This window comes from Engystomops pustulosus, chromosome 10 (assembly GCF_040894005.1).
Source record: "Engystomops pustulosus chromosome 10, aEngPut4.maternal, whole genome shotgun sequence".
NCBI classification, from domain to species: domain Eukaryota; kingdom Metazoa; phylum Chordata; class Amphibia; order Anura; family Leptodactylidae; genus Engystomops; species Engystomops pustulosus.
This window is the reverse complement of record NC_092420.1, coordinates 26,297,356-26,309,315: the sequence shown is the minus strand read 5'-3', so window position 1 is coordinate 26,309,315 and position 11,960 is coordinate 26,297,356.

Genomic DNA, 11,960 nt, shown 5'->3' with positions numbered 1-11,960 from the left:
ATTCATGTTCTGTGCTGGAGTAGTGCGGGAAAATAAAATAGGTCTCCGTTATTTTGTTTTCATCATGTTATAATAAGTACGAGGCTCTGATGCCAACACTCTCATTTCTCAACTAAAACATTTTTTCTGTTCAAAGAGGCTCCACACAAGCGGGGATTTGTATTACTCTCCTGCAAACACTACTATGTACAGATATGTTGTTATTTCGATCTGCAGGGATGAGGTAAAGCTTACAGCAGGTCTAAGCTGCAGTTCATCCTTGAAACCTCCATCCACATGAAACTTCCCCTAATGTCCACCAGTTGTGGCCCATCCATTACTTTAGCAGCATTACATAAGAATAAGAATTCCTTATTTATATAGTGCCTACAGATTACACAGTGCTGCACAGAGCTTGCCAAATTGGTCCCTGTCCCCAATGGGCCTCACAATCTAATCAACCTACCAGTATGTTTTGGAGTGTGGGAGGAAACCGGAGGACCCAGAGGAAACCCACGTAAACACGGAGAGAACATACAAACTCTTTGCAGATGTTGTCCCTGGGACCTGAACTCAGTACCCCTGCGCTGAAGGCTGTAATGCTAACCACTAAGCCACCGTGCTGCCCCTTGACCCATTGATGCTCCACTAGCAGCTAGGGTCTCAATAATCAGAGATTTCATGGATCCGCTTGAGTCTTTGGTGCATGCGCAGCACGTCTTGAACATCACACCACACTTCACTGTGAAGTCACCCAGTATCTGAAGCCTGTCCAATGACGCAAGGTGTACTACCCCCGACTACACAAAGCTCAATATGTTTGAGTGCCTAACACATGATCATCCTGCTGCTCCACTCATTATTGAGAGTGGGATTGGGTTGTCCTGACTGCCCGGGGTCCATTCTTATGATCTAGGGGGCTCGCAGCTATCAGGCACCTTAAGGACTAGGAACTCATCCTCTATCCTGTGGATTACAGATAACTTCCAGAGTTCGGACAACCCCTTTAAGAAACAGTACCCCATCAGATACCTATACATACTATAAGATTTACCCACTGTGGTATGTAAACTCCTGATAACTTGATGTATAATAGTTATAATAATATTAGTATAATACATTTATTTCAATCAAAATATTATTGTTATGATTACAGATGCATATTTGCACACTTCACTACATGTGATGGCCATTATCCTTTCATTTAGATCAGGATCGCTCATTTTCCACGTGCTGCTCTGCAGGAGACAGACGTCTGCCGTGTTATTGGAAATGCCCACCATGGAAAGAGCTGACTGCCCTTCCTGTGTTAGCATCACATATACATGAGTCATTGTCTCCAGGTTTGGCATGTTCTGTATCGTGCTGATAATCCAGCATTGGAAAAATGGATGACATGTGATCGATCTGCACAATCTCACCTTTCTGGGGTAGGAGTGTAAACAATGTGTCTATCTATACTGGACACATTATATCATTAGCAATGATATATGTAATACAATGAGAAATCAGTTATTATGATAATGACTCCAACATGGTCTACAGCATGGGAAGGATTGTCCTGTAGGTATTTGATTAAGAGATGGAGTATATCCATGTTAAATCGTGGTACAGCCTAAATGCAGGAAGATTAGTAGGGGAACGTTTCCTAGGACCTCTAAACTCCACTATTTAGTTTCCATTTTTTGCTCCCCACCCTCAAAAACCCATAACTTTTATATAACAAGAGTTTGTATTCTACACAATAAATTGCCCTTCCTAGTTACGATTCATATATACTTGATTATAAACCGCCCCAAGTATAAGCCAAGACCCCTAATTTAACCACCAAAAACTGTGAAAACCTATTGACTCGAGTATAAGCCGAGGATGGGAAATGCAATGGTCACAGCCCCCCCAGTATATAGCCAGCAACCCCCCTGTATTATATAGCCAGCCCCCAGTAGTATACAGCCAGCCCCTAGTAGTATATAGCCTGCCAGCCCTCTGTAGTATATATCCAGCCCCCAGTAATATATAGTCATCCCCCAGTAGTATATAGCCAGCCCCCTGTAGTATATAGCCAGCCCCCCGTAGTACATAGCCAGCCCCCAGTAGTACATAGCTATCCCCCAGTAGTATATAGCCAGCACCCTGTAGTATATAGCCAGCCCCCAGTAGTACATAGCCAGCCCCCAGTAGTACATAGCCAGCCCCCAGTAGTACATAGCTATCACAGCCCCTGTAGTATGTAGCCTGCCAGCCAAAAATGGCAAAAGTTATGCTCGCCAGGACAGGAGAAACTAAACATGTATCACAAGACAAAATACACAATCTTACATAAGGCACCAAAAAAACCTACTAAAAGTCTCAGTTATACACCAAAGAAAAATAAACTAAGATACATGTCCCCCACTGACTTGCAGGGGAACTTAGTATTTGCCAGGGACGGTGAACATCAGACAAGGCAATCTTGGCATGTTCCTTGAAAGACAAGAAAAAATTGTTTGGTTTTTCAGTTGTGGTTTGATAAGAAAAAAAATTTAAAAAAATACAACTGAGTTTGTCTGCTATAATTATACCTGCCACAGAATATGTCTCATAAAACAGGCATAATCTGCCTGTATAAGAACATCCAATTATGATCTATTGATGGGATGAACAGAGGCGTTTGTTAAAAGTGCAACTGATACACGCAGAATCTTCGGAGACGGAAAAAAAAATCAAATAAAAAGTGGATTTTCATAATCTCTCCATGGAATAAAACTGACTGCTGAAAATGATACATCATAGTGAGAATTTCATTAAGCTCCTTCCTGGCAACATAACAACAAACATTTTTGATGAAAAGTTGAAATGTTGCGGAGTTAACTGAGGATCTCGAGGATGATTCTTCAATCTTGAATCTGTATTTTGCTTTTGTTGCTATCTTTTCCTGTAAAACAGATGGCATTTACGATTTGGAAAGTTTATCTCGAGACAAGTAAAAAAAATGTAGGAAATGTTTTTGTCATTGTACAGTACAGGCAGTCCCCAGGTTACTGTCAGTCATTATGTTATTCTTAGAGTGTTACATTACAGTGTATGGGTCTACTATGATACCACCTATTTTATGTTAAATTAACTCATGACTATGAGACCAGTTCTCAATAAGGTTGTCTTCTGCTGGACCTTTGGGGCCAACTTTAAGAGGGGCCCACTATAGAACCTGTAATGCTGTTGGCCAGGCTAACCCTAGTGGAAACGAAAACGAAATTCAATTGTTAAATGGGCTGTACCAACATAGGAAGTCTGGAAAAAGATTACTACACAAAGGTAGAAAAAGAAACACCAGCTCGCCTACCTCGGACTTCCACCAGGTGTTGTAGCTCTAACAACTCCCAAGGTGCTCGGAGCAAGGTCCAACCACAGCCGTCAGGTAACCACGAGAATAATAGAACGGACCTGCACTCACTGAAGAGTCCAATGATGATACTTATTCAAAGATATATGTCCTTTATTGACAAAAAATGCATTATCCAACACAAGGGCACAAGGGTTAATGCTTTTCGACACCTAGCGTCTTACTCATAACCAGAGTAAGGACATATATCTTTGAATAAGTCTCTACGTTGGACTCTACCATGAGTACTGGTCTGTTCTATTATTCTAAACTTAGGAAGTCATCCCCTATCCACAGATGATTGGTAAGTGTCCTACCGATGGGTGAAACGGCAAGATGAAAATGCGTCCTGCCACGCCATTCAATGCAATGGAAGGATTGATAATTGCCAAGCATTGTTGAGTGGCAGGACAAACCCAAGTTCTCCTACTCCATTATTGATAACAGAGCTCCAATTATTTTGAACACTGGAGGTCCCATTCTCATGATCAGTAGAAGTCCCAGCAGTTGAACCCTGACACAGGATAGGGGAGACTTTCCAAGGTCGGTACAAACCCTTTAAGGAATACATTTCTATTTTTTGTCTCATGCTTTTATTAGGTTTTCCATTTTCAATACATATTTCTAATTCTATATTAGGCTTGAAAACCTGCATGTGCAACTAGAACCTGACATTACAGTTAAAGAGAATCATTCAATTAGATCCAGAAAGTCGGAAAATAAAGACATGAGAAACAGATGAGAAGAAAAATTAGATTATAATATTATTATAATTATGAAGGGAAAATGCTTCACTCCAACATCAGGGTGAAATGTTCAAGATTTATTGGTTATTAAGGTGAATATATTGTAAGTACTTCATCCAATCATGTTTTATCCAAATAAAGAAGTACAGAACATTTCGGTCCAAAACAGTTCTTCTCAAGTTATCTCTGGCATAGAAATGAAGACACCTGTAGGCAGATGAATATTGCCTTATACTGGGAGGCGATTGGGCTGAGGTTTCATTCTTTCTCAAGTACTAAATACTAAAACTGTTTTACATTGATAACAAAATAAAAATCTTATTGGCTTGAAGGTCAAGAGATACTCAGAGACCTAGTCATTTTGGTTTTTAACTTGGAGACCTCAGGTACAAGAGTGAGAGGGGAACATATTTTATGATCTTTCTTAGATTGCTCCTACTCACTTTTACCCTTTCGAGAACTTTCAGTGGTTATTCTAAAAAAGTTTGAAGAAACACTAAAACTGTCATCTTCTCAGTAATATCTACTTTATTTTCCATTACACCGTTAACCAAAGCAAGCAATGGCCTCTTGTGCTATTTCCAATAATGCTTGAGTCACCAAGATGAATTGGGAAGAGGACTAAAAATATTTCCTTTCTCCATGCGGAAAGAAGAATCGATTTTACACTAAATATCTTTGTTATACAGTAAGGGAATGGCTTTGGATGGACTAGAGGACAGGGAAGGAAAGTGAGCCCTAAGGCTAGATCATCTTCCCAGCTGTCCCTAGCAAATTCCTCAGCCTACCCTAAATGGTAGGTGACAACTGGCCTAACGTTCCTGCACCAAAGTGAGACAAAAACTGGACAATAAAAACATAGAAGACTAGTGAACAAATATGGGTTAAAATCAAGAGGTCCAGGTTGTACAAAATCGATAGGCAAAATGGAGAGATCAGAAAATAAGCAATCATGATACAGAAGTCAAGATAAATGCCAGCTAGCTCCAAAGAAAGCTTACAGCACGCATGGGGAAAATGGCAGAATCCCAGTCCAGAAGGGGATTGGACCAGATCCTTGACATTCAGACACAGCTGACCAGCAGGGTAGAAATGTGAGTGGAGGAAGAAACTGTCAATCTCAGCTAACTGAACTGTTTGCAACCCACAGCAAAATCAAAAGCAGACAGGTGGGTGTGGTGGAAATCAATAGGCAGCCAGGAAAGGAATTAATCAGTGTTCAGACTAGTATTTACAGAATGCAACCTAAGAACAAAATCATATTGCTCATTGCATCCTCACCTCACCTTACTTTACAGAAAGAGATTGGAGCTGAAGACCCAACAGGCACGTATGTCAGTCTCTATAAACCAGAGCAAGATTCAACTAAGTGTCAGTTTTTCATGAGCCGTTGGGCCATGTCTACCCACAAATAGCTTAATTGATCATTCATTGAATCTGCAGTAATGCCTTTCTCCTACAGTGTCACTAAAATATGCTGCCATAAAGAACTTTCCTTGAAACCAACCACTAAACTTTGTAGGTTCTAGGTACACCAGCTGATCATAAGGAAGACCTTCTTTAAAGAAGGATTTCATCTGCCATTACATAGTTTATACGGTTGGAAAAAAAAACACTTATCCATCAAGTTCAACCTAGGAAGGAAAGGGATTGGATGAAGGGATTTAGGGGAAACAATTCTACATAACATAACTGTCAATGTTATTTTGATTTAAAAAGGCATCTAGGCCCTTCTTCAAGCTCTCTGCTCTTCCTACTGTGACCAGTGCCTGAGGCAGGCTACATCTTGAAATGGCAATTTATTTTTCTACTGACATTCTTGGAGTCTCCTGAGAGAACCTAGAGTTTTCGCACAAGCATCTGATTTATTACAGACAATACTGGAACTAGAGATCAGCTTCATACGTCACAACAGAGTTGCTTTAGATGCAGGGGCATGAATTTTCACGAACCCTACTGAGATTCTTGAAACTTTGGAAAACTGAATTGTTATATGTAAAACTTATATTTACAGTCATCATAAGCTGAGACTCCGAAAATATTGGTAACACATTTAATATTTAAGTTTATCTTGCATAACCATCATAAACGTATTGCATGAACAAGAAGCGCACCTTCGCTGAATTATCAGCCCCATTATGTCCTATAAAACGTTTTTCTTTGGCCCTTTCTAAGGAAAGTACAATGGAAGACTTAAAGGCAACAAAGACCGAATATAAATAAGGAATTAAAGGAATAAAAGTTAAAAGAATGAGCCAGATTTAAATGCACCCGTCCAGTGTATTGAGACATTCCAGCTTTCACCCCATGACCAGGTCACCTCTGGGGTATTCAGCAGTACAATGCATGGACTGCGCACAAAACTATAGGGGGATTTTTATTTGGCCTTTTTCTTATACCAAGCAGATTATAGACTAAGTAACCTGTTCATTTTAGTTTCGGAACTCAATCAAGATAATTTAACTTGACATGTGAATCCATCTTCTCTGTAATAGGGAAAAACCTGGTTGCCTCATATGGAGCACAACAACTCAAGTCAATAGAGAAAGAGCTCCATAAAGTCAGTGACCTTAAGTAAAATGTATTATCAAAAATGAGTTATTATATTTTTGGTGTCAGAATTTTTCCCACAATCCTCTTCAGTATTTTTTATTCCATGTGTATGGGTACTATGAAAACATTTTTCATTCTATGGGGTTTTCAGATACCCTGTTAGGTAATTTAAGTTCCAACAAAGGAATTTCCCAACCAACACCCCACATGCTAGAGCAGAGAGCAAATACAAAAAGTATTCTTGGTCTGTAAGACTTGAATCATTATTACCTGGAAGTCTGGAGGAATTTACTCACATCGGTCTGGAGGACTTGACTAATCTTGATCTAAAGGACTTGAATCACCTTGGTTTGGAGGCCTTGACTCACCATTGTGTGGAGGACTTCACTCACCTTGGTCTGGAGGACTTGACTCACCATTGTCTGGAGGCCTTGACTCACCATTGTGTGGAGGACTTGACTCACCATTGTGTGGAGGACTTGACTCACCTTGGTCTGGAGGCCTTGACTCACCTTGGTCTGGAGGCCTTGACTCACCTTGGTCTGGAGGCCTTGACTCACCATTGTGTGGAGGACTTGATTCATCTTGGTCTTGAGGAATCAAATCATTTTAGTCTGGAGGGCTTTGTCTTGGTCTTGAGGAATCAACTCATTTTAGTCTGAAGGACTTAGTCTTGGTCTGATGAACTTAATTTTGGTCTGGAGAAAGTGATTTGTCTTGGTCTGGAAGACTTGACTTATCCTTTCTTGGACAGCCCTTTAATTTCAGTAGAAGATGTGTAAGGTTATGTTAGTCCTGTGGTGAAAATGTGGTGGGATTGAACACCTGCTCTCAAGTTCCTCATAAATTATAATTGATCTTTGAATTTGCAGCAATAGCTCACACTGTGATTGGCTTTTGATATTTTTTTGACATTATCCTTGCAGACAATGTATGGGCAGATCAGGGGGTTAGAAACTGGCCTGGTAATTAAAAATACAATGGGACACAAAGCAAAAAATATTCTGGCTCTTTGGATAAGCCTTTGCTGATGCAGTCTTCCTGGATCCTCTTCCAGGCCAGTAGAGCACATGGATTTATCTTTTATCATGGTGCAGTAGGGTTCTATGTAGATGTTAAATAAGAAGCATTAGCACCCTCCACACATAGGGGCAAATTTACTTACCCGGTCCATTCGCGTTCCAGCGGCGGCTTCTCCGCTCTGGATTCGGGTCCGGCCGGGATTTAATAAGGTAGTTCTTCCGCCGTCCACCAGGTGGCGCTGCTGCGCTGAAAGTAAACTCATCGCGCCGGAATGCACCGAGCTGGACCAGGTGAAGGTAAGCGGTCCTTATGCGACACATTTTCGGGTTTTAAATGCGGCGGTTTTTCCGAATACGTCGGGTTTTCGTTCGGCCACGCCCCCCGATTTCCGTCGCGCGCATGCCAGCGCCGATGCGCCACAATCCGATCGCGTGCGCCAAAATCCCGGGGCAATTTAAGTACAAGCGGCGCAAAACGGAAATATTCGGGTAACACGTCGGGAAAACGCGAATCGGGCCCTTAATAAATGACCCCCATAGTGTTTGCCACTAGTCAAATACCAGCATTATGGGTTAGGGAGGAACTTATAACCAAGCAGGAACGGTGAACCACTGCTTGAGCAATCTGCCCGGTAAAACAGGTGGTCCACCTCGGCCTTCATTTCAAGGAGAAGAGATGTCCTGGTGGCTGGTTGATTGACCCTTATGATCAAGTTGAACTATTTGCCATTAAAAGAAACCTGTCATCAGTAAATGACATTTAACCTGATGACAGATTCCAATAGCTTGTGTATTAAACATTGCAAAAATGCTTTTATAGCCCAGATTTACCATTCCTATAAGATATAAAAGTATATTTAAGTTTACTTGGCTTCCTAACAGCAACCTCCATTGAGTCATGAGGGCGCCGGCTTCAACAGACAGAGTCCCTGTCTCCTCCAGTCATCCTCCTCCTCCCTTATCCCCTCCCTCCCGCATGAGTCACACAGTTGCGTCAAGTGGTTGGGACCTCTCTTACCTATGTGCATGACAGAGAAAAGCAGCTGACTGCACAAGCGCAGGCTGTGTTTGCTGCGGTCAGCTCCTGTAGTAATTCAGGAGGGATGGGGGACGAGTGAGAAGGAGGGAGGATGACTCGAGAGACACAGACTTCCTGGCAGGCAACCAAGTAAACTATGATATACTTTTATAACTTACAGGTACAGAGAAGCAGGAATATAACTGCATATTTTCAATTTTTATAACACTGGCTATTGGAACCTGTCATTACATTAAAATGTCATATCCTGATAACAGGTTCCCTTTAGGTTGGTGCAACTAGATCAGGTTTGCATGTGGATTTTATTTGATTTATGCTGAACTAATACCTTATTATATACTAAATAATATCCTTTTGGATCATGCAGACGAGTATGCACTGATATCCGTTTTTACTGCATGAGACAACACAGTAAATCAACAAAAAAGCGAAAGACCCATGTGTCACTCATTATACAAATTTTTAAACAAAGACCCATCTGACATCTTGTCTCCATGGTAAAACTGGTAACAAATGTAGTTTGCTGTGGAAGCCTCAGGGAGTCTTTTGGCTACATGGTCCCAGCGTGGGCTTTTATCAGTAACCGGCCTAATCCCATTCTTAGTCTTTTCCTAATAGAAGTGTGTTGCCTTGGAGACAGACATTACATTGTATCTTTTAGAGATGTTAATTCTTGCTGAGTATACACAAGCGGTTGTATTTACATGGAGATCATTCCTATTATTTTACTCACACATCCTTATCTGCGTCTATGAGTTATACCGGTTGGCAGTTTTTTAATAGAAGTAGATACAGACAGTATTTTTTGTTATTTTTTTCCAATATAATGTTTTCCTTTAATTATATGAAATAGCGAGGAAGAAATGACATTTTAGATAATATGTGATATTTTACCCAATGGGAAGAGTCCTTATGTTTAGGTTGCAGAAACTTATATATTTCATCTTGCAGGAAGTCAATGAGAAAACTAGAACTACACAATGATGTCACTTCCTGCTCAAGCCCCTTCCCAAACTGCAGTGGTAAATCAGAGACCACTCCAGCACGGTGTCCAGTATCACAGCCGGGGGCGGATTAAGAGCTGTATGAATATTATAGCCCCTACAAGTCTGGAATCAATTCCTACATGTGGGACTAGAATCAGCTTCTTGGAGAATGGAGGATGCGTCCCTTCTACCTGGTTTCAATCTGTGGTTTCAGGACCTTTGGAGGACCTTCAAAGGCTATGAAATGTAGCTTGTGTACATGTGTATTGAGAGCAGGAACAGATGTACAAGGATTTCATGGGTGAAAGTCTGTCTCAGTATAAAATTTGGTAGGTGGTATTGGTGACCAGGAATCCCCTAGAAGGCTCGAGCCCCAGGCTACCACCCAAGCTGCCTATATTTTAAACCATTAATAGTCACAGGCATTCCGGGATTTGTAGTTGACAGGACTGATCTGTAAGGGAAACAGAGATCAATTTGGCTTTTTTTTTACAGACAAAGGTAGTGTGCAATGGTTACCTCAGAGGTTGGAGTCAGATGGCATAGGTTGTGCCATCCACCATTTTTTCTGGCATTTTGTATGAAATTAGGGACAATTTTTCCAGTAAACCAGGTCCTTCTCAACAAGGGACTCTCTCAGATATACTCCCCCCAAGGACATATGTTGCCTGTGGATTATTAGCCCCCAGGTGCATAACCTTACATTTATCCACATTAGGCCCCTTCCACACTAGCGTTGCATTTCACGTCAGGGTGCAATGCGTGAAAAACTGGCGTTTTTGGCTGCATTTTTGTTCCATTTTTCCTTGGAGTCATTAGCGTTTTTGCGTTTTTCACGCGCGTGTTGTTCGGGTTTTTCTTGCGTTTTTGGTGCGTTTTTCATGCACGTTTTTTAAGTCAATGGGAGACTTGAGCATTTTTCAAAGGGACCATGGTTCGGGAATAAAATGTTTTATTTAATTGAAAAAGAATGTCTTCTGATAAGATAGCAGATGTATGCAAACATCTACAATCTATTCTTCACTGTTCCGCGCGTGTATTATCCCCCGACAAGTTAGCAGATGTGAAGAACAGTGAAGAATAGAATAAAAACAGTGAACACAGTGAACACAGGAAAAACACAGCGAAGAACACAGTGAAGAATAGATTACAGATGTTCGGCACATCTGCTTACTTGTCCGGAGCGCGGAACGGTGCGAACAAAATGGTATGTGACGAACAATATATATGTGTGAAGAAGACATTGCAGATGTATGGAAACATCTGCAATGTGTTCTTCACACACATGTATAGTGTTCTTCACATGCTATTTTGTTCACACCGTTCCGCGCGTATCTCCCGACAAGTAAGCAGATGTGCCGAACATCTGTAATCTATTCCTCACTGTTTTTATTCTATTCTTCACTGTTCTTCACTGTGTTTTTTTAATTAAATGCTCGATCTCGAGCAGGGGAATTATTCATGTCACCTAGCAACCCATCCGTTTAAAACGCATTGCACTTGCATTGCTTGCGAGTGCAATGCGTTTTTGATGTGTCTCCATAGACTTGAATTGGGCGGGAAAAACGTACATGAAACGCCAAAGCAGAGCATGCTGCGATTTTGATGCGCGTCAAAACAAATGCACGCACGCGCGTGAAAAACAACGCAAACGAGGAAAGGCCCATTGGAAACAATGGGACAGAGTGCAATGCAAGTTCTGCGCGTTAAAAGCACGCGCAGAACTCGCGCGTGAAGAACGCTAGTGTGGCAAACCTCATTTGCCAAGTGGACAACCAAACACTCAGTGGGGGTTATTTATCATACGTATGATAGCGGTGCCGCTGCTCTGGCCTCTTGATGTATTCAGCGGGGGCCTGCGCAGCATTTATTTTCGTTTTATCATGTATGAAAGGGAGGCCTGCCCAGCCCACTCCCCTCCGGCCGAACTGCCCCTTCATGCCCCATCCACACCTCCCTGGCGTGGAAGTAAGGGGAAAATAACCGCAAGTGCTAGCAATAAGCGTAGCGCAGAAGACAAATACCCCCAGTGTGTCCAAGTCACCCTCCAGCATATGCACATCCTTCATAGACTGCATTATAATGTTGTGTGAGTTATCACAATGTAAGAGACCTGGAGGGTTTTCCAGACCAAAACTATTGGTAAAATATAACATGAAATATCACATTGGTGGGGCCCAACATCCAGCGCCCCTGTAGATCAGCTGTTCTTCTAGAACAGGGAGAAGATAATTCCATTATCTGCGTAGTGGTCAGACTAGGTTACTGCAAATC